Raw genomic sequence first — 21,625 nt, 5'->3', positions numbered from 1 at the left:
GCGGAGGTGGTGCAGCTAAAGAATTACAGCTGCAGTTGCTTCCGGCCCCAGGCCCACCTGGTGGGAGGAATTAAGTGGCAACTCTGAGTGGGAGTGCAGAGCCAGCTTAGATCTGAGTCCCTTCGGTCTGGGTTGGTGGTTCTTGGGGGACGAGTAGCGCTGGTGTGGCAGAGCTTGCTGTGTAGCTCTGAAAACAAGAGTGTAGCCCCTCAAGCTTGGAACAAAGTACTCTATACTCTACAAGCCATCATAGCCCGATGAAAAACTCAAGGGTCAAGTAAGTTGGCTGGGAACATGGCCAGGCAGCCAAAAGGGACTCAGATTCAGACTCAGACTTTGGAATCTTTCTTTGGTGACAAAGAAGACCAAAACATACAGCCAGAAGAAGTCAATAAAGTCAAAGAGCCTACATCAAAAGCTTCCAAAAAACATGAACTGGTCTCAGGCCACAGAAGAGCTCAAAAAGGATTTGGAAAAGCAAGTTAGAGAAATAGAGGAAAAATTGGGAAGAGAAATGAGAGTGATGTGAGAAAACCATGAAAAACAAGTCAGTGACTGGCTAAAGGAGACCCCCAAAAATACTGAAGAAAATAACACCTTAAAAATAGATTAACTAAAATGGCAAAAGAGCTCCAAAAAGCCAATGAGGAGAAGAATGCCTTGAAAGGAAGAATTAGCCAAATGGAAAAGGAGGTGCAAAAGACCACTGAAGAAAATACTACCTTAAAAATTAGATTGGAGCAAGTGGAAGCTAGTGACTTTATGAGAAATCAAGAAATTATAAAACAGAACGAAAGGAATGAAAAAATGGAAGACAATGGGAAATATCTCATTGGAAAAACCACTGACCTGGAAAATAGATCCAGCAGAGATAATTTAAAAATTATTGGACTACCTGAAAGCCATGATCAAAAAAAGCCTAGATATCATCTTTCAAGAAATTATCAAGAACTGCCCTGATATTCTAGAACCAGAGGGTAAAATAGAAATTGAAAGAATCCACAGATTGCCTCCTGAAAAAATATCCCACAAAGAAAACTCCTAGGAATATTGTTGCCAAATTCCAGAGCTCCCAGATCAAGGAGAAAATACTGCAAGCAGCCAGAAAGAAATAATTTGAGCATTGCAGAAACACAATCAGGATAACAGAAGATCTAGTAGCTTCTACATTAAGGGATCAAAGGGCTTGGAATATGATATTCTGGAGGTCAATGGAGCTAGGATTAAAACCAAGAATCACCTACCCAGCAAAACTGAGTATCATGCTCCAAGGCAAAATATGGATTTTCAATAAAATAGAGGACTTTCAAGCTTTCTCAGTGAAAAGACCAGAACTGACTAGAAAATTTGACTTTCGAACACAAGAATCAAGAGAAGCATAAAAAAGTAAACAGGAAAGAGAAATCACAGGGGACTTACTAAAGTTGAACTGTTTTGTTTACATTCCTACATAGAAAGATGATGTGTACAATTCATGAGACCCCAGTGTTAAGGTAGCTGAAGGGAATATACATACATATAGAGAGACAGAGGGCACAGGATGAGTTGAATATGAAGGGATGATATCTAAAAAAATAAAATCAAATTAAGGGATGAGAGAGGAATATATTGAGAGAGGGAGAAAGGGAGAGATAAAATGGGGCAAATTATCTCACATAAAAGTGGCAAGAAAAAGAAGTTCTGTAGGAAGAGAAGAGGGGGCAGGTAAGTGGGAATGAGTGAATCTTTCTTCATTGGAATTGACCTGAGGAGGGAATAACATACACACTCAACTGGGTATTTTACCCACAGGAAAGAAGAAGGAAGGAGATAAAAAAGGGGGGATGATAGAAGTGAGGGCAGATAGGAGGAGGAGGTAATCAAAAACAAACACTTTCAAAAAAGGACAGTGTCAAGGGAGAAAATTGAATAAAGGGGGATAGGATAAGAAGGAGGAAAATATCATTAGTCTTTCACAATATGAGTATTGTGGAAGGGTTTTACATAATGATACAGATGTGGCCTATGTTGAATTGCTTGCCTTCTTAGGGAGAGTGGGTGGGGAGGGAAGAGGGGAGAGAATTTGGAACTCAAAGTTTTAAAAAGAGATGTTCAAAAAGCTTTTTTTGCATGCAAGTAGGAAATAAGATATACAGGCAACGGGGCATAGAAATCTATCTTGCCCTACAAGAAAGTAAGGAAAAAGGGGATGGGGGGAGTGGGGTGACAGAAAGGAGGGCTGACTAAGGAATGGGGCAACCAGAATATATGCCATCTTGGAGTGGGGGGAGGGTAGAAATGGGGAGAAAATTTGTAATTCAAACTCTTCTGAAAATCAATGCTGAAAACTAAAAATATTAAATAAATAAATAAATGATCCAAAAAAAAGAATAAAATGCCCCAAGAGAGCAGTGTTTGTGGCAGATTGGCAGAGCTATGATTCACCCCCTGACCTTCTGACTCCAAATCCCATGCTCTTTCCATTCTTCCAGTCTTAGTACAGTTACAGACTCAAGTGCAATTTATGCATGAAATATATGGAATAGAAGAATTTATACTTGAAAGAAAATATCTTCACTTCTTACCAATTTCTATTTCAATACCTGTTAAATGAAAATAAACCCTGCCCCATGTAATGGAGGTAAAAAAAAATCAGAATGATGAAATAAAAATCCTTATAACAGACCCCCCCCTTCCCACCCTCAATCCCCATTTATTTGGTGTATTTTGCTCCTTCTCTAATAACTTTATATTTGATTTTCAAGGGAATCTGTATCCTCCCATGTTCTCCCACCTCTTCACAAAGAGGAGAGAAATATATTTCTTCTTATTTTCCCTGGGACCAAGAATGGCCATTGCAACTGATCTGAGTTTAGCTGCATTTAGTCTTGTTTTCCTTTCTCTTACTATAGTCACATATGTTAGTACCTTGGTTCTTGGTAAATCCCCAGTTAATGCCTTTAAAGCCGAGGTGAGAAACTCTTTTCCACTTAATGAATCAACTGAAAATTTTAAGTGCTCCCCATATACTTCTTGAACTCTTTCTTGGAGGTAAATGTTCCAGGGCTGCTCGTAAGTGCTTACTCTCTATAGAAACCTACCTGATTCTGTTGCTCATCCAAGTCCCAGCTCTGTGACTTTGGGCGGGGGGGAATCACCTCAAGTTTTCACTTACTCAGTATGTTATGATTTAACTTGCTTTAGAATCTATAGAATTGGGCTTCATGTTGAGGCTTGGTATTGTTTATACTTTAGTCTTCAGCATGAGGCAGTTATTTTCCTAGGGCTACAAATGTCGGGTAGATTTGGGATAGATGTACTTACATTTCCCAAAGCATTTTCAAATCTGAAGGAAAAGGGCTTGTCTTTAACATACACGTCTGGCTAAAGGTTAGTAAGGAATCAGAGGGGGTTTTATGGTGACCTATGGCTCTTAACTAGCAAGGACATCATTCTTGGTTTCCAGAGTAGCTCATGATTTATCCATTCCTTTTGATATTCTTAGTGATGAGATTCCTTTGTTTTTGTCCTTGGTTCCCTGGTAGGCCTGTCAGATATTATGCCATAACTTGGTTAACATCATCTTTACTTAAGTTTACTATGTCACAGATCAAATATCTAATTATATGCTTGCTTGCTTCCTGTGATCTAGCACTGTTGGTCTCCTGTCAACACCAGTTTTAAAATTGAATTCCTCTGGCAGCTCTGCCCCTGAAATTTATAGTTCTTGCACTAGCATTTGGCCTTCGCTTGCTCAACATCTGGGTTTTAATCAAGATTTTAATTTTATTTATTTTCCTTGCAGTTTCCAATGGTAAAGTTCTTTCTCTCTTTGGGAAACACCTTGGGAGTCCAACATGAAGGGCATTTTATGTTCCTTGTTTATAACAATGTGGTGGGTTTGATTTCTTATGTATAACAGAAACTGGGGATTGATGCTCAGGTATGGGTGTTTTTAGCCCCCATTTCCAAAACTGAATCTTGCTATTTTATTTTTTACATGTCAAAAATGGTAAGTGATTCAGAATCAGGTCACACAGCACGCATTCAAGACAGGGAATTAACTTTTAATGGTGCGGTATCTCTGACAATCATGGCTTTCTGGTGCCATTGTACTTCAGGGGGTGGGGAAAGGTGCTACGGACAATGATAGGGAGCCAAGAAATAATGAAAACCATTCAGAATCACACCCTTTCATCTGTCTTAGCCAGGAAATTGCTGGCTTCCGGCCTTTAAGGCTAAACCTGATCATTGTTGATACCGTGTTTCAGTGAGGTACACACTTGAACCTTGCAAGAACTCAAAGAGGGGAAGTAGTGGGTTCACACATGCTGAACGTTTCTGCTTATTCACAGAATACCAGAATCCCAAAGTTGGAAAGGCAAGCAGAGACTATCTAGTCCAACTAAAAGAAACAATGTGCTTGAATAATCAACTCTTTGACATGGCTCAGAAAAATGTAATATGGGGTTTCTAAGTAAGGGCATTCAGGAAAGAGATGAATAGGAGATAGGACAGGTTCCTATTCCTTAAACATTTTCTTCCAACAGGGCAAATGTGACTTTAAAACCTGAGTGAAGGTATGGTCTTGGAAAGATCTTCATCACAGGTAAAGGCCAGAACCACAAGGCAGAGACTACTGAACACAAAAGCCAGAGTCTCGTTAGACAAGCCATTTGTGATCTATCTTTTACAAAACACTTTTATGGTACCTGATCAACATTTAAGTGGTCTTCTCTGACTTATTGCCATATGGAAAACTTCAAAATCAACTCCCTGTAACAGAATTTCCCCTAGTTCCACTTAGAATATAACCAACTAATGACTTCAGCATGTACAATAAGAACCAGAGAAAGGGGAAATTTAACATACAGCCAAAGTGATTTATTTTAATATAGACTGAATCTACATGTATGGTGACAGGCTGGTTCTCTGAACTGTTCTGACAATGACTTTTGTCTCACACTAGAAAGTGGATTCTGCCCCTGTGGCGGGGGAAGTAGAGGAAATGTCACTTCAGCGTTTGCACAGATCACACTGATGTCTAGACTGTCTGGAGCAATCGATTTGATTCAAATTTACAGCAGAAATGTTTCTAAAAACCTTTATCCACAGTGCTTGTAGTCAGCCATTATGTTCCTTAACTATCACTTTTACATTTCTTATTTACTTTTACCCTTACTTCTCCTCTGATTAAATCAGTTACCTCTAGTATCTCCAGCCTTCTAATCTAGGCTAAACTTCTCTAATTGGTCTCTGTTGACCAACGGCACCAACTGGTGTAGACAGGAGAATATTGACACCTAGTGTTTCAGGTTGATCATAAAGTTTCAGTTGATGGTGCAAAGCAGGGAGAGATGGTGTTCTCCTTCCAACCTACACTCATAGAGTTTCAGAAGGCCCAGAATGCAATCAGAATTCTGCTACCTATCTTAGTTGATGTAGCCAACAAATGTAGTCACACATGATGAACTCCTAATAGTTTAGATATATCTAGGCCCTGATCCATTATCAGATGCAATATCTTCTCTAATTGGGTCAAAAAAAGAACAGCTTCACTGACTTGAGTAATCAAGCTAACCCTATCTCTGAGGGCTTACAGGGTGGACCATTGGGTAGTTTCAATTCAAACTGGAAGAACCAGGCCCTTCAGAGGGTTTTGCTCTTGGTGGGAGGGAGGGGTGAGGAGGAGGATAAGGGAGGATGCTTTTTCTCTTTTTTTCTTCTATTCTCACATGGGCCATTTTGCTTTGAAGGAAAGCTGCTTGATTAGTAGGAGAAACTGCATCCAGTAAAAAGCAGAGACACACATTCTCAAGTAGCAGTCACAGATCAGAGAGACAATCAGACAAAGGAGCAAAAGCTCCAGGGAAAATGACCCCTAGCATTAGAGACAGTCAGATGATGGAGAGATCTCTGGGAGACTATCTGGGCAGCTTATCCAACAGAGATGTATTCTCAAGGAGCTATGTGAGAATTGTAGAGAGATAAAGGACTTCTAGGCCCTAGCGTATAAGGATTTGAGAGTAGCTTTGGCCACATGTGCTCTATACACATGTTCCTTTCTCCTCCCCTTTCTCCCTCTCTCCTTTCCTCCCTCCTTCCCTTTGCTTCCTCCTTCCCTTTCCTTTCTTTCCTTCCTTCCTTCCCTTCCTTCCTTCCTTCCTTCCTTCCTTCCTTCCTTCCTTCCTTCCTTCCTTCTTATACCTGTTTGTATATGTTGTGTATGTCTAGTTATTCACATGTTATCTCCCCCATTAGAAGGTGAGCTCCTTCAGGGAAGGGACTAGTTTGGCTTTTGTTTTTGTCTCCGGTGTTACCACAGTGCCTGGCACACAGCGAGCACTTAAATGTTTGTTGACTTTCTGACTTTCATTTTTCCTTGTTACTATGTTCTAGAAAGCTTTATAAAGCACTGACTATGTGTAGAGCACTGTTCTAGGCTATGGAAAACAAAATAAACCAATTCAACCAAAATTAGAAGGAAAGTAGAAAGCTGTGAAACAGTCTTTACAGCAAGTGTCTCTGATAAAGGCATCATTTCTCAAATATATAGAGAACTGAGTTAAATTTATAAAAGTACAAGCCATTCACCAATTGATAAATTGCCAAAGGATATGAACAGGCAGTTTTCAGATAAAGAAATCAAAGCTATCTATAGGCATATGAAGAAGTGTTCTAAATCACTTTTGATCAGATAAGTGTAAATTGAAACAACTCTGAAATATTGCCTCTCACCTACCAGACTGGACAAAATATGACAAAAAAGGGAAATTTATAAATATTGGAGAGGATTTGGGAAAATTGGGACACTAATGTACTGTTGGTAGGGTGGTAAACTGATCCTACCATTCTGGAGAGCGATTTGGAACTATGCCCAAAGGGCAACCAAACTGGGCATCCTCTTTGATCCAGCAATACCACTACTAGATCTGTATCCAAAAAGAGATAATAAAAAAGGGAAATGATCTATAAGTGCAAAAATATTTATAGCAGCCTTTTTTATAGTCACAAAATGTTGGAAATTGAGGGTGCTGCCCATCAGTTGGGGAATGGCTGAACAAGGTGTGGTATATGAACGTTATGAGATACTATTGTGCAACAAGAAATGATGAGCAGGGAGACTTCAGAAAAAAAATGGAAAGACTTATATGAACTGATGCAAAGTGAAATGAGCAGAACCAGGAAAACATGGTAAACAGTATCAGAAACATTGTATGACGATCAGCTATGAATGACTCAGCTCTTCTCAGCAACAAAATGATCCAAGACAAGTACAAAGGACTCATGATGGAAAATGTTATCCATATACAGATAAAGAGCTGATGGATTCTGAATGCAGATTGAAGCATATCTTTTTCACTTTATTCTTTCTTGGGCTTTTTTTCTTTTGTTCTGTTTGTTCTTCAACAACTGTAACTAATATGGAAATATGTCTTAAACTTGAGTACAAAAAAGACCATTTCACAAGTATAAGATGAGGGAGGCATGATAGATGTTAGCTGTTCTCAAAATAGATCTGGAGTAATTAGTGAACTTCAAACTCAATCTGAGTTATCTGTATGATCTGGTAGTCAAACAATAAAACATTGGGCTATGTTAAGAGGGGCATGACTTAGAGGAATAGGTAGATGATAGCCCACTGTACCTTACCCAATCAGACATCATTTAGAAGATTGTGTTCAATTCTGGAAATCGTAGTTTGAGACGAACATTGGTAAACTAAAAATATCAGAAGAAAGAAAATCAGAATGGTAAAAACTGTCATATGGGGATCATTTGAAGACATTGAAAATGTTTACCCTGGAAAAGAGAAGATTAAGGTGAACATAGCTACCTTCAAGTATTTGATGAGCTATCATGTGAAAAAGAATCATTGGCTCCATAGGGCAGAACCAGGAATGACAGTTGGGAGTGGCAAAGGGGTTAATTTATGTTTTATGTCGGGAAAAATTTCCTAACAATTAGAACTATGCAAAGGAAGGATGGATCACTATATGATAGGTGGGTTCCTGCTCCTTGGAGGTCTTCAAGATGAGGTTGGATGATCACTTGTGGGGATTCCTTTAGGGTGTAGGTTGGAAAGTCCCTTCCAACTGTGATTATATGAGTCAAATTAATTAAAATTTAAGAAAAAAAATCATGGTATTTAGAATTAGAAGGAACCTTAGGAATTTTCTATTTGAACCCATTCATTTTTAAGAAGAGGAAATTGAGCACTAGATAGGTTAAGTGGCTTACTCCAGGTCATATAGATAAATAACAGTGCCAGAATGTGATCTTAGAGATACTCTGACTCCACCACTACTGCTTTTCCCCTTGATATGATACTGTCTATCAATAGGTACAAAGCTTTTAAAATTTTCATTCAGTCATTTAAAAAAAATTATATTAATACTGATATGTCAAAAATCCTGAAAGATTTTTAAATTAAATAGCCATACTCCTTTCTAAGTTCAAGCCCTCTACTTATGCTCTTTATCCTGTCCCTTCCTGTCTTCTCTGGGATCATTCTCCCTGTAGCATTCCCTCCCTTTTTCATCTTCCATCTGTCCTTATCCACTGGCTTCTACTGACACTGCAAGTACACTCAAGTTTTGTTTGTTTTTTACCTTAAAACAAAACAAAACAAAACTTTCTGCTTGATTCTCTCTGCCCCACACCAACAATAATTCTTTACTCTTTTGCATGTCACAGCTAAGTTTTTCTTCCTTCCTTCCTGCTTCCTATCTTCCTTCCTTCCTTCTTTCTTTCCTGCCTTCCTGCCTTCCTATCTTCCTTCCTGTCTTCCTTCCTGCCTCCCCTTCCTTCCTTCCTTCCTTCCTTCCTTCCTTCCTTCCTTCTTTCTTTCCTTCTTTCCTGCCTTCCTGATTTCCATCCTGCCTTCTCTAAGGTAACCAGTGTTCTCAATTTATATGTTCAATGACCTCTCACTATCCAACCTCTTTGCAGCTTTTGACACTGTCAACCACTCTTTTCTTCTGGGTACTCCTTGAAGTGTAGTACATTACTCATCTCTCTCTCTCTCTCTCTCTCTCTCTCTCTCTCTCTCTCTCTCTCTCTCTCTTTTTCTCTCTCTCTCTCTCTCTCCTTCCCTCCCTCTCTCTCTCATTTATCATCCATTTCCTACTTAATAAGTATGTGTATGACCTGAATCTCTGTCCTGTACCCTCTTCTCTTTTTATGTTCTCTCTCATAGTGACCTTACTGGCTCTTTTATAAACAAGTATATTATGTCTACACACACATATAGATAGACAGATATAGATATAATTTTATGTACGTGTGTGTTTGTGTGTATGATATATGTATATTTACACAGAGTTTTAACATCTCTCCAAACTCTGATCCTGCATCACCTGCTGCTCCCCCAAAATGTCGAAGCAGCACCTCAACTTCATTGGGTCTATAATGGAACTTGCTGGCTTCCCCTCTCCTTTCTCAGATTTTTTTTGTGGATCCCTCCATCTTTCTGTCACCCAAATTTGCCTCATCGCCTCATCAGAAATATCTCCTTCACCTCACATATCCAGTCACTTGCTGGGTTGTGTTGATTCTACTATACATCTCATGTCCAGTACCCCTCTCAGATGTCCATTACTTTAAGTGTCCATTGCTTTGCACCTACTAATTAGTATCTTTGAATTCAACCTCTTTGATCTTCAAGACCTCTTCCACATGGCCGCCAAAAGCTCCAGTGATTTTCTATTACCTCTAAGACAAAATACAAAATCCTCAGTCAAAGATTTAAAGCTTTAACAATCTGGCTTCTACCTACCTTTGGTTTCTTTCCTGTTAATCCTTTACATGAGAGGGAGAAGGGAAGAGAATAAATATTTATATAGTACCTACTCGGCAACAGGCACTAGGCTAAGCACTAGTTGGTTTTTTTTAACAAGTATTATCTCATTTGATCTTCACAACAGTCCTGCAAGGTAGGTGTTGTTATTATCCCCATTTTACAGTTGAGGAAACTGTGTCAAACATGGGTTGTGACTTGCCCTGGGTCATGCAGCCATGCAGGCCAAATTTGAAGTGAGGTGTTCTTGACCAAGTCCAATAAATCTTAAAATTATCTTGTATTTACTTGAGAGTAAACATGTTGCATCCTCAGTTCCTTGCAGACAGTAATAGACATTTATTAAATGCTTGTTGTGTTGAATTAGATGTATACTAGCTACCCTATGAATAAATAACCCCCAAGTCTTATGTGATATTAAGAGATCCATGTGGAAACCCAAATGGGTAATATACATTAAAACAATAGGCACACATTGGGGAAATGCACCAGCTTTATTCTTAAGCACTTTCCCTTTCTCCCTGCCCCCTCCAGGACTTGGATTTCTAGGCATTACCCATAACAACTTGCAGCAAGTGAGAAAAAATATAATGGCTTTTGTTTTGTGTTATTAGCTCATTTTACATTGGCTTTCATGATGAAATGAAGATCATTTGTTGGCAACTTGGGGAAAAATGATATTCAGCTAGAACTTAATTTCCCCTTGCCTTAGATTGGCCTCATACCTATTCTGGCTCTACGCCTCAGGACTTGTCCCAGAGTTCATATGAAGACTGCTGTGTTTCAGAGTTAAAAGATATCCTTGTCAAAACAGTTGAGTAGCTTTGTGACAAGAATAATAGCTACAGATAGATGCATATATATGAGACTTTGACAGATTTTTTAGTATGAAAATTTGGCTGATTAGCAACAACATCAAAAATTCCAATTTGCCAGACCCAGGAAGAAGCTACATTATAGGGGCTTTATTGAGTTTTGTCCATGGTATTGCTACTGATCTTAAGTGGAATTTTCTATTTAGGCTTTACATTATTCTTCTCCCTTAAAGCCTCTTTATATTAGAAATTTGGTATTATTGGAAGATATCAGTCCATAAAAAGAAAGGGGATCAAACTTATTTATTAACTCATTCCAGAATGCATTTAACCTAATAAAAATCCCTTTAATAGATGTAGTAAAGTCTCTTTTGAACTTCTGAATCCTAATTAAATCTATAAGAATCCAGTTCAGACTCCAGACAGATGAGTCAATGAAGAGCAGACTGGTAAACACACCTCTGGTTAGTTCAATGATTCTGGTAAATCTCTCCCAGTCAGCTACTGTGAGGTAGAGGGTTACAGCTATACTTAATGGCTTTTTTGTTGTTGACTCTGTAGTTTTTTTTCTAAAATGGTGAATTATAAGGCACTGTAACTCACTTGTACAATTTTATCACTGACTCTGACCTCATTTCAATTTCATTGCTATTATTCTGCAGTGGGAGAGAGCTGTTTGCCAAACCTCCTTTATGTCTTCTACTAGTTACTTGCTGACTTTTTGTCCTTCCTGGCTCTTTGCAAAAATGGCACAGGATTGTTTTTAGCTGCTTAAAGATGAACTTGTAATATGTTGCTTCTTTGTATAAGTGACCAAAATGAAAGCTTTTCAGACTTTCATTTAAAGTCAGGAGATTTTGCAAGAGAAGTACAAAGGACTCCTGAAGGAAAATGCTATCCATATCAGATAAAGAACTGATGAACTCAGAATGCAGATCGAAGCATTTTTTCATTTATTCTATTCTTTCCCCTGCTTTTATTTCCTTTTAAACTGTTTCTTTTTCCACAACTGTGATGAATATGGAAATATATTTTACATGTTAGCACATGTATAAACTATATCAGACTGTCTACCATTTTAGAAAAGGGGAGTGGGGGGAGTTTGGAACTCAGAATCTTGTAAAAATGAATGCTAAAATATTTTGATATGCAATTGGAAAAAATAAAATACTATTTAAATTAAAAAGAGAAAAAATAAAAGGAGATTTTTCTGTAAGAAATTTTGGCATCAACATTATCTTGAGTGAAGTACATCCATCAAAAACCTACTGCTGCTTTCTGTGTTGTAGTGTCATGTGTTATAGTGAAATGAATACTGGGTTTGGAGTCAGAGTCCCTCAGTTTAAAACATGGCCCAGCTTCTTATACTGTGGATGGTCTATTTACTTTTAAGAATTTTATTGTATTTTTAATTTATGGAATAAAACACGCATTTTCATAACATAGTATAAGAAAGATGATTACACATGAAACTGCAGATCTATTATGTACAACTTGCTATTGCTTTTTAAATGTACAATGAAGTTATCATGTAAATTTATTTTTTCTTTTTTTATTCCCTCCCCATCCTGAGATGGCCACCACTAGACACACATAAGTATATACATATGTGTGTTTGTGTGTGTGTGTGTATGTGTGTGTGTGTGTGTGTGTGTAAAATTATTGCATACGTACTTCTGTTTATCGGTTCTTTCTCTGGGCGCAGATAGCATCTTTCTTCATATATCTTTTACAGTTAGTTTGGGTATTTCTAATAGTTAAAATGACTTATTCACTCAAATTCAATCTTAAAATAATATTGCCCTTACTGTATGTAAACAATGTGCTCTTGGATCTGCTCATTTTGTTCTTCATTATTTCCGGCAAGTCTTTCCAAGTTTTTCTAAGATCCTTTACTTTTTCTGCCCCCCAATGTCCTCATCTGCAAAATAAGGGAGTTGGACTAAATGAGCTTTAAGCTTGCTCTTAGCTCTAAATCTAAAATTGCACATTAGAAAAATATAGCTTCAATGTGATTACACCAAAAAGGAAGAAACAACCATTCAAAGTAGAGTGACATAGCATTTCAGAAGTGGAGGAGGCAGAGAGGGTATTTAATCTAATATCCTTTATTTTAATGGATGATAAAAATGAAGTTTCAGAGATGAAGTGATTTGCTCGATGTCACAAAACTTGTTAATTCACAATCTGGTACTAGAAACCAGTTATTCTCAGGTCTAGTCCAATGCTCTTTTTACCATAGAAATTAAAGAGAATGGAATGCTGCAGTAATAATACTGATAATAATTGCCAACATTTATAGGGTACATTATAGTTCACCAAGAACTTCATATATATTATACCATCAAATCTGGTGATAACCCATTTAACAGGAAAATGAGCCTGAGAAAAGTTAAATGACTTGCCCTGGGTCACATAGCTAGTAACTTCCTGACTCCAAGCCCAACAAAAAATAGAAAAGATATAGTAAGGTAGAACAAAATTTGATATTTCACCAGTATGGATGGCCAACATCTATGACGGAGTACTCTTGTCTGTGTTTTTTTGAATTAACACTCAGTAATTTAAAAAATTCCAATTTTGAATGGTTATTTAAAAAATCCAAATAACCAACTTTGAAAAAGAGATAGAAGATTACTTGATGCCTGAAGTTTCAAATACTGAATAGGCTTCATTTAAATATCATCCTGATATTGGTAGCCTCTAGTCAATAAGCCAGAGCAAATCTTTGACTTATATTGGTACTCTAAATCCTCCCCACCCTGATGTTCCCCAAAGTGTTATTTTGTCATGCTTTTCCAATTTTGTACTTGTGAGATTGACAGTATTGAAATCTCTCACTTGCTCGTGTACCTCCTCTGATTACCACTGTTTCAGCACAGAATATATTTTGTATTATTTTTTAAATTGATTGACTGTGTTCACTGCTTCATGCTCAGAAGAGGATAACAGTGGGATTCAGAAGAACCACACCAGTGGGCATGATGCTATTGGCCTGGGGGATTTTGTGGTGTTTTGAAGGACAAACAAGAAGAGACATAATCACCAACCAAGTCAGAGAATTTCCTTCTCTTGCTGTAGATGCTAGATTTATGGCTGTTGGATTGTAGTCACATGGTCAAATAATGGAATCTTTTGACCAATGTCTATGGACATAGGGAAGTTGATCAGAGTTCAAGGTCAGGAGGAGCAGCAAAATATGGCCAACAGCAAGGGAGTTATCACCAGCAACAACCTGAACAGGGAGTAGCAAGAACTGAGACACTGAGGGCAAGGTCCTCTCAGATCTAGCCAGTTCTGTGATGAGAAAGCAATTAGATATCCTAAGTTCTAGATGAATTTCCTGCCTTTTCCTGTCCATAACTGGCAGGGGTTGAGGGTTGATCAAAGTGGAATGGGATTTGAGATCAAAGCATGTGACTTCATGAATGGTACATGAGAGCTGATGTAGACCTCTTAAAATTGTTTTCTTACCATCTACTTTTACATCTTCTACAGTTCCCAAAATATATGCCCCCTTTCTCTTCTCAGAGATTAATATTTTCCTTATAATAAAGAAGAAAAAACCAAAAACAATCAAGTCCAACATTATAAGCAGTGGTCCACACCCAAATGTGCTCATCTCTTTTAAAAAAGGGAAATATATTCTCATATCCCCTATGGGGTCCAAGTTTGGTCATTATTATTTCAAAGAATTCATTTTCATTTTTGTTTGTTGTTATTTAAAAAATTATGTTGTTATGGTCATTGGGTACATCATTTTCTTGGTTCTGCCTGCTTGTCATTGTATTGGTTCATCATAATGCTTCTCATGTTTCTCCATTTTTATCATATTCATGGTTTTTCACAGTGGAATAGTTTTCTATTATGCTTGTGCATTATAACCTGTTAATTCATTACTAATCAGTCGGTACTTACCTTATTTCCAGTTTGTTGTTATTTTAAAAAGACCTCATAAAAATAATTTGCGGTCTATGAGATCTTTCTTTTTATCATTGACCTCCTTGGATTATATGCTTAGCAATGAGATGTCTGGGTCAAAGTGTAGGGACATTTTAGTTACTTTCTTAGAATTATTCCAAATTGTTTTCTAGAATGGTTAGACCAATTCTTAGCTCCACTGATGGTGAATTCATGTTCCCAACTTTCCACAACATTGACTATTTTTATGTTTTCACCTTTTTTATTGACTCCAACATTGACTATTTTCATTTTTTGTCATCTTTTCCAATTTGCTGAGTGGGAAGTAAAATATAAGGATTATTTTAATTTGTATTTATCTTATTATTGGTGTTTTGGAGCATTCTTTAATGTGGCTTTTAATAGTTTGTAATTATTATTTTGAGAACTGTACATTCATGTTCTTTGACCACTTGTATCCATGGGAGAATGGCTTTTGGTGCTATATATTTGTGTTGCTTCCATATAAATATACATACATATATATTCAACACACATCTTGGCTATATGACCTTTATCAGAAACACTTGATGAAAAATTTTTGTTTCTTTAAACCATAGTCAACTGTTTCCCTTCTTTTCCTAGTTTTGTTTGTGCAAAAATACAAGCCTCTTTTGGTATTCCTATTTTATTATGTTTTTATTACTTTGAGTAAACATTTATCCTATCTGTGTATGGGGGATATTGAGCAATTAGGAAAGGGTGGGAAGAAGAAACTGCAGGAGAAGAATTTTCCAGTCAGATGGGAACTAAAGCCACAAGAGGTGGTTGAATCAATCTACAGTAAACTCTTTGATGAGCTGGAAAAGTGCTGACACCAACAAAGGGATGCAGATAAGGAAAAAGAGGCAGACAATTTTTTAAATATCAGAGGAAGTTTGGCAGTTATTCCCAGAGCATCATCTGATGCCAAGTACAGGTGGTGACTGATAGCATTTGATCATTACTATTGAATTGGGACAGGTAATGATCAGCAACTACCCTTGGTGATTATATAAGCAATAAGTAAGAGAAAACAAGGTTGTGGTAATTTTCACTTCTGATATCCTCAACTTTTTGTCTGTCATTTACCAATTCCAGATCTAAACAAAGACTTTCAGTTTGAGGCACGCAACTGTAGACTTGCACGCACTGGTATATTTTTAAGTGTTCTCTGGGACTAAAGATTATGTTTACAAAAGTATTTGTGTTGTTTTGTTAAGTAAAAAATATTGATGTAAACATCAACACATCAACAAAATGCATCTTTGGAGCATTGTCTAAGTAATGCTGGATAAATAATCAGTTTGTCTTAAATATACAATTGAATGATAAATATCAACAGTTCTCAGAACATCTAAGTTTCTACGAGCTTTAGCAGTTGTATTAGTCTCTGGAAGGCCACAATTTCTTAAAGATGGCTTTTGCAATGGTAGTAACAAAGCCACCTCTCAGATTTTCTAGGAAACCAGTATATATGTCCACATACTTTAGGGAGTATTTTCTTTACCATCAAATTGCACCTTAATTTTATCCACCATGTGTAAAACCTACCCAGGAATATTCACAGGACCATGGATTCACAGAACCTCAGAGTTGGACAAGATTTTAGAGGCCATCTTGCTCAGCCCATCCCTTACAGGGAATCTCTTTTACAATATATCTAATAAATGCTTTACCCAGCAGCTGCTTAACCTCTACTGCTTAACTGCACCAGCCCATTCCACCTTTGGAAAGTTTTCATTGCTAGACTGGAGAGTATCATCCAAACAGAATAAAGGAAGGTTGGGTTGAATGAAAGAAACAATGAATGATTTAAGAAAAGGTAACCAGGCTTATAGTGAAAAGAGCAATGGACTTGGAATCAGGAAAACCTAAATTCAAATCTTGTCTTGGACCCTTATTAGCTATGTGACGCTGGGAAAGTCACTTAATTTCTCTTAGTCACAGTTTCTTCATCTATAAAATGAGATAATAATAGTACGTACTTCACAGGGTTGTTACAAGAATCAAATGAGATAATATATGTAAAAAGCTTTGCAAAGCATAAATCACTATTTAAATGTTATCTCTCGGGGCGGAGCCAAGATGGCGGCTGGTAAGCAAGGAATAGTGTGAGCTCTGTACCAAGACCCTCCAAAAACTTATAAAAAATGGCTCTGAACCAATTCTAGAACGGCAGAACCCACAAAACAGCAGAGTGAAGCAGGGCTCCAGCCCAGGACAGCCTGGATGGTCTCTGGGTGAGGTCTATCCCACACGGAGCTCGGAGCTGGGAGCTGGGAGCTGGGAACAGAGTGGAGCAGAGCCCAGCCTGAGCGGCGTGGACCATTCAGACCCAGAAGCCGGGCGGAGGGGGCCCTAGCGCCCTGATTCAGTGAGCTGCGACAGTTATGAGACTTCTCAACCCACAAACACCAAAGACTGCGGAGAAGGTTAGTGGGAAAAGCTGCGGGAGTGGAAGGAGTTCGAGGTTCGGCTTCCAGCCCCGGGGGCAGCGGAGGTGGGGCAGCTACAGCTGTTGTTACTTCCGGCTCCAGGCCCACCTGGTGGGAGGAATTAAGTGGCAGATCAGAGCAGGGGTGCACAGCCTGCCGAAGATCTAAGCCCAGTTCGGGTTGGGGGTTGGGGAAGGAGCAGTGCTGGTGTGGCAGAGCTGGCACCTCCCCCCCAAACGTGGAACATAGAACTCTGTAATCTACAAGCAGTCCTACCCCACTGAAAAACTCAAGGGTCAAGTTAGTTGGCTGGGAATATGGCCAGGCAGCGAAAACGCACCGAGATTCAGTCTCAGACTTTGCATTCTTTCTTTGGTGACAAAGAAGACCAAAACATACAGACAGAAGAAATTAATAAAGTCAAAGAGCCTACAACAGAAGCCTCCAAGAAAAACAGGAACTGGTCCCAGGCCATGGAAGAGCTCAAAAAGGAGTTGGAAAAGCAAGTTAGAGAAGTAGAGGAAAAATTGGGAAGAGAAATGAGAAGGATGTGAGAAAACCATGAAAAACAAGTCAATGACTTGCTAAAGGAGACCCAAAAAAATACTGAAAAATACACTGAAGAAAACAACACCTTAAAAAATAGACTAACTCAAATGGCAAAAGAGCTCCAAAAAGCCAATGAGGAGAAGAATGCCTTGAAAGGCAGAATTAGCCAAATGGAAAAGGAGGTCCAAAAGACCACTGAAGAAAATACTACTTTAAAAATTAGATTGGAGCAAGTGGAAGCTAGTGACTTTATGAGAAATCAGGATATTCTAAAACAGAACCAAAGGAATGAAAAAATGGAAGACAATGTCAAATATCTCATTGGAAAAACCACTGACCTGGAAAATAGATCCAGGAGAATTTAAAAATTATTGGACTACCTGAAAACCATGATCAGAAAAAGAGCCTAGATACCATCTTTCAAGACATTATCAAGGAGAACTGCCCTGATATTCTAGAGCCAGAGGGTAAAATAGAAATTGAAAGAATCCATCGATCACCTCCTCAAATAGATCCCAAAAAGAAATCTCCTAGGAATATTGTCATCAAATTCCAGAGCTCCCAGATCAAGGAGAAAATACTGCAAGCAGCCAGAAAGAAACAATTTGAGTATTGTGGAAAACCAATCAGAATAACCCAAGATCTGGCAGCTTCTACATTAAGAGATCGAAGGGCTTGGAATGCGATATTCCGGAGGTCAATGGAGCTAGGATTAAAACCTAGAATCACCTACCTAGCAAAACTGAGTATCATGTTCCAAGGCAAAATATGGATTTTCAATAAAATAGAGGACTTTCAAGCTTTCTCAGTGAAAAGACCAGAACTGAATAGAAAATTTGACTTTCAAACACAAGAATCAAGAGAAGCATGAAAAGGTAATCAAGTAACGGAAATTGCAAGGGACTTACTAAAGTTGAACTGTTTTGTTTACATTCCTACAAGGAAAGATGATGAGTATGATTCATGAGACCTCAGTATTAGGGTAGTTGAAGGGAATATGCATATATATATATATATGTTTATGTATCTATATAAGTGAATGTGTAGGTATGTATGTATCTATGTGTATATGTATGCATGTGTATGTATGTATATATATATATGTGTGTTTATACATATATATATATGTAAAAGAGAGAGAGCAGACACAGGGTGAGTTGAAGATGAAGGGAAGATATCTAAAAGAAATAAAATGAAATTAAGGGATGAGAGAGCAACATACTGAGAGAGGGAGATAGGGAGAGATAGAATGGGGTGGATTATCTCGCATAAAGGTGGCAAGAGGAAGCAGTTCTGTGGGAGGATGGGAGAGGGCAGGTGAGGAGGGAATGAGTGAACCTTGCTCTCATCAGATTTGGCCTGAGGAGGGAATACCATACATACTCAGTTGGGTATCTTACCCCACAGGAAAGAAGAGGGAGGAAGATAAAAAAAAAAATTAAAGGGCGGGGGATGATGGAGGGGAGGGCAGATGGGGGTGCAGGCAATCAAAACAAACACTTTGGAAAGGGGACAGGGTCAAGGGAGAAAATTCAATAAAGCGGGATGGGTTGGGAAGGAGCAAAATGTAGTTAGCCTTTCACAACGTGAGTATTGTGGAAGGGTTATACATAATGATACACATGTGGCCTATGTTGAATTGCTTGACTTCTTAGGGAGGGTGGGTGGGAAGGGAAGAGGGGAGAGAATTTGGAACTCAAAGTTTCAAAAACAGATGTTCAAAAACAAAAAAATAAGTTTTTGCATGCAACTAAAAAATAAGATACACAGGCAATGGGGTGTAGAAATTTATCTTGCCCTACAAGAAAGGAAGAGAAAAGGGGATGAGAGGGGAGGGGGGTGATAGAGGGGAGGGCTGACTGGGGAACAGGGCAACCAGAATATATGCCATCTTGGAGTGGGGGGGAGGGTAGAACTGGGGAGAAAATTTGTAACTCAAACTCTTGTGAAAATCAATGCTGAAAACTAAATATGTTAAATAAATAAATTTAAATTAAAAAAAATGTTATCTCTCATTACAAGAGAAGGTCCCAGAGAACTCAGCATTACTTTAGAATGGAATTCCAAGGAATATTTTTGTCTAGTGGACAGAGTACTACTACAGATACCAGACATCATTAATATTTTCCTTCTCTTTTTTCTTAAACAGACAATTCCATATTGTCATTTTACTCCCCACACAACATAGCCACCTGTGCTGATCTGTTCAAGGCTTATCATGTGAGCTCAGATTCAACAGAAATATTCTAAGTGGTGCTTAAATTGCTGATTCTTAGTAGCTTCCAAAAATTACTATAAGGTTCTTATAATTTAAAAATACCCATTTTGCTTATCTCTATTCCCCAGCACTTCTACCCTTGGACAGGTATGATCAGATCCCCAGAAAAATGCATTTGAGGGAGTAGACTTACTGTAGACTGAGGAGACTTAGTACAGAATGGACTGTACTTTGAACTTTCTGTTGTCCTGAGGGATGTAGAGAAAAACCACAATTACCTGGAATACGGTAATTCCCTATTAACTAACATCTGATTAACTAATAAGTGACTTTCCTGGTTTCCTTAATGTCTCAGCTAAAAATCCCACTTTTTATTGGAAGCTTTCCCCAAACCCTCTCAATTTTAGCACCTTTCCTCTGTTAATGATTTCTTATTTATCTTGTATATAGTTTGCTTTGTAATATTTATTTGCATGATGCCTCCCTCATTAGATTTTAAACTCCTTGAGAGCAGGAACTGTCTTTTGCCTCTTTTTTATTTGCAGCACTGTGCCTGGCACATGATACATGCTTAATAAATGTTTGTTGATTTATTAATCTCCACTCCCCCACTTTATTTTTTTGACTTAAAAAATAAAACTTAAATGACAGGGAGCAAAAAAGCTGACATCATGAATATAAAAAGAACTTCCAGGGTAACCCCTAGAGCCTGAAGATATTCAGCCCACTTTCCCATATGTTATGTATCTACAATCCTCTAAAATTATTAATGATTAATGTTAGGAGAAAGCAAAGGCACTGCAGCATCCTTAATCAACAAAGACAAAATTCGATGTCCTCTCTGCTATACTTACTAAGGCAGGAAAGTGGGGTTAGAAGAGGGTGTGGAGGGACCTGGATACATTTTACAAAGATAACTTGTATTGAATTTTTAAAAAAAAATGTTTTCTGATTAATGAACTTCCAGTTAGATAAAAGCAACAACAGTACAACTCAAACAACACAAATTAAACCTGAGCATTCTGGTAAAGCAGACTTTACATAGAGGTAGATGGAACATTGGGAATGTTTCTCAAGAAGTCATCAACTTTTAGGAGTCTTCTTAACAGAATGTCTCCCTTTCCAAACTAGACACTTTGCCCTTTGGATAGTTTCTGAACAGAAAATAGATATGTTGTTAAAGAAATTCCTTTTACAAGGAATGCTAAAACCTTTGAAGTCCTTTATCATTTAGGTGCCAAGGTTCAAAATTCAAGATTTATGATATTATATTGGGAAATTTGGTAGTGAACAAAGAAACTCACAGAAACACTTCCTTGATTAATAGTGTTATGCTCATCTCCCAGTAATGAGAAATAGAGACAAGAATTGCCCTCTGAGGTAGCATGTTGATGTAAAGAGGGAGCAGCAGAACAAACTTAGAAAGGCATAAGGGCACTATTCCTTAGGAACTGTCTAAGGACAGAAGTCCTTGGATAATTTTATATTCTTGGAATTGCTAGGGAAGGATGGAGATTCACTTCTCCCAAGTCAATCTTGGGTGAGTTCAGGAAGTGGTTCAGATAGGCTTTGTCACTAAATGGGACAAACTTAACATAATATAACAGAAATCTCATGATCTACTACTAACTTTGTTATGTCATGTGACATCTCTTTTGTCAAGTTCTCCTTCATGCTATCCCCCAAACCTTTAGTGTTAGTGCTTATTCTGTCTTCCATTTTCCTTGTACTGTACTGATTTGTGTAAATATTATTGTGTAAATAAATAAACTCTACCTGCCTGTGTCATCCCCTTTCCAATAAATAGTAAAAGTCTATGAGAACAGAGATTGTTTATTTTGTTTCTATCTGCAGCACTTAATGCAGTGTATAACTGAAATTATGTGCT

The sequence above is a fragment of the Trichosurus vulpecula genome, chromosome 1 (assembly GCF_011100635.1).
Source record: "Trichosurus vulpecula isolate mTriVul1 chromosome 1, mTriVul1.pri, whole genome shotgun sequence".
NCBI classification, from domain to species: Eukaryota; Metazoa; Chordata; class Mammalia; order Diprotodontia; family Phalangeridae; genus Trichosurus; species Trichosurus vulpecula.
Note: the sequence above shows the minus strand (reverse complement) of the source record.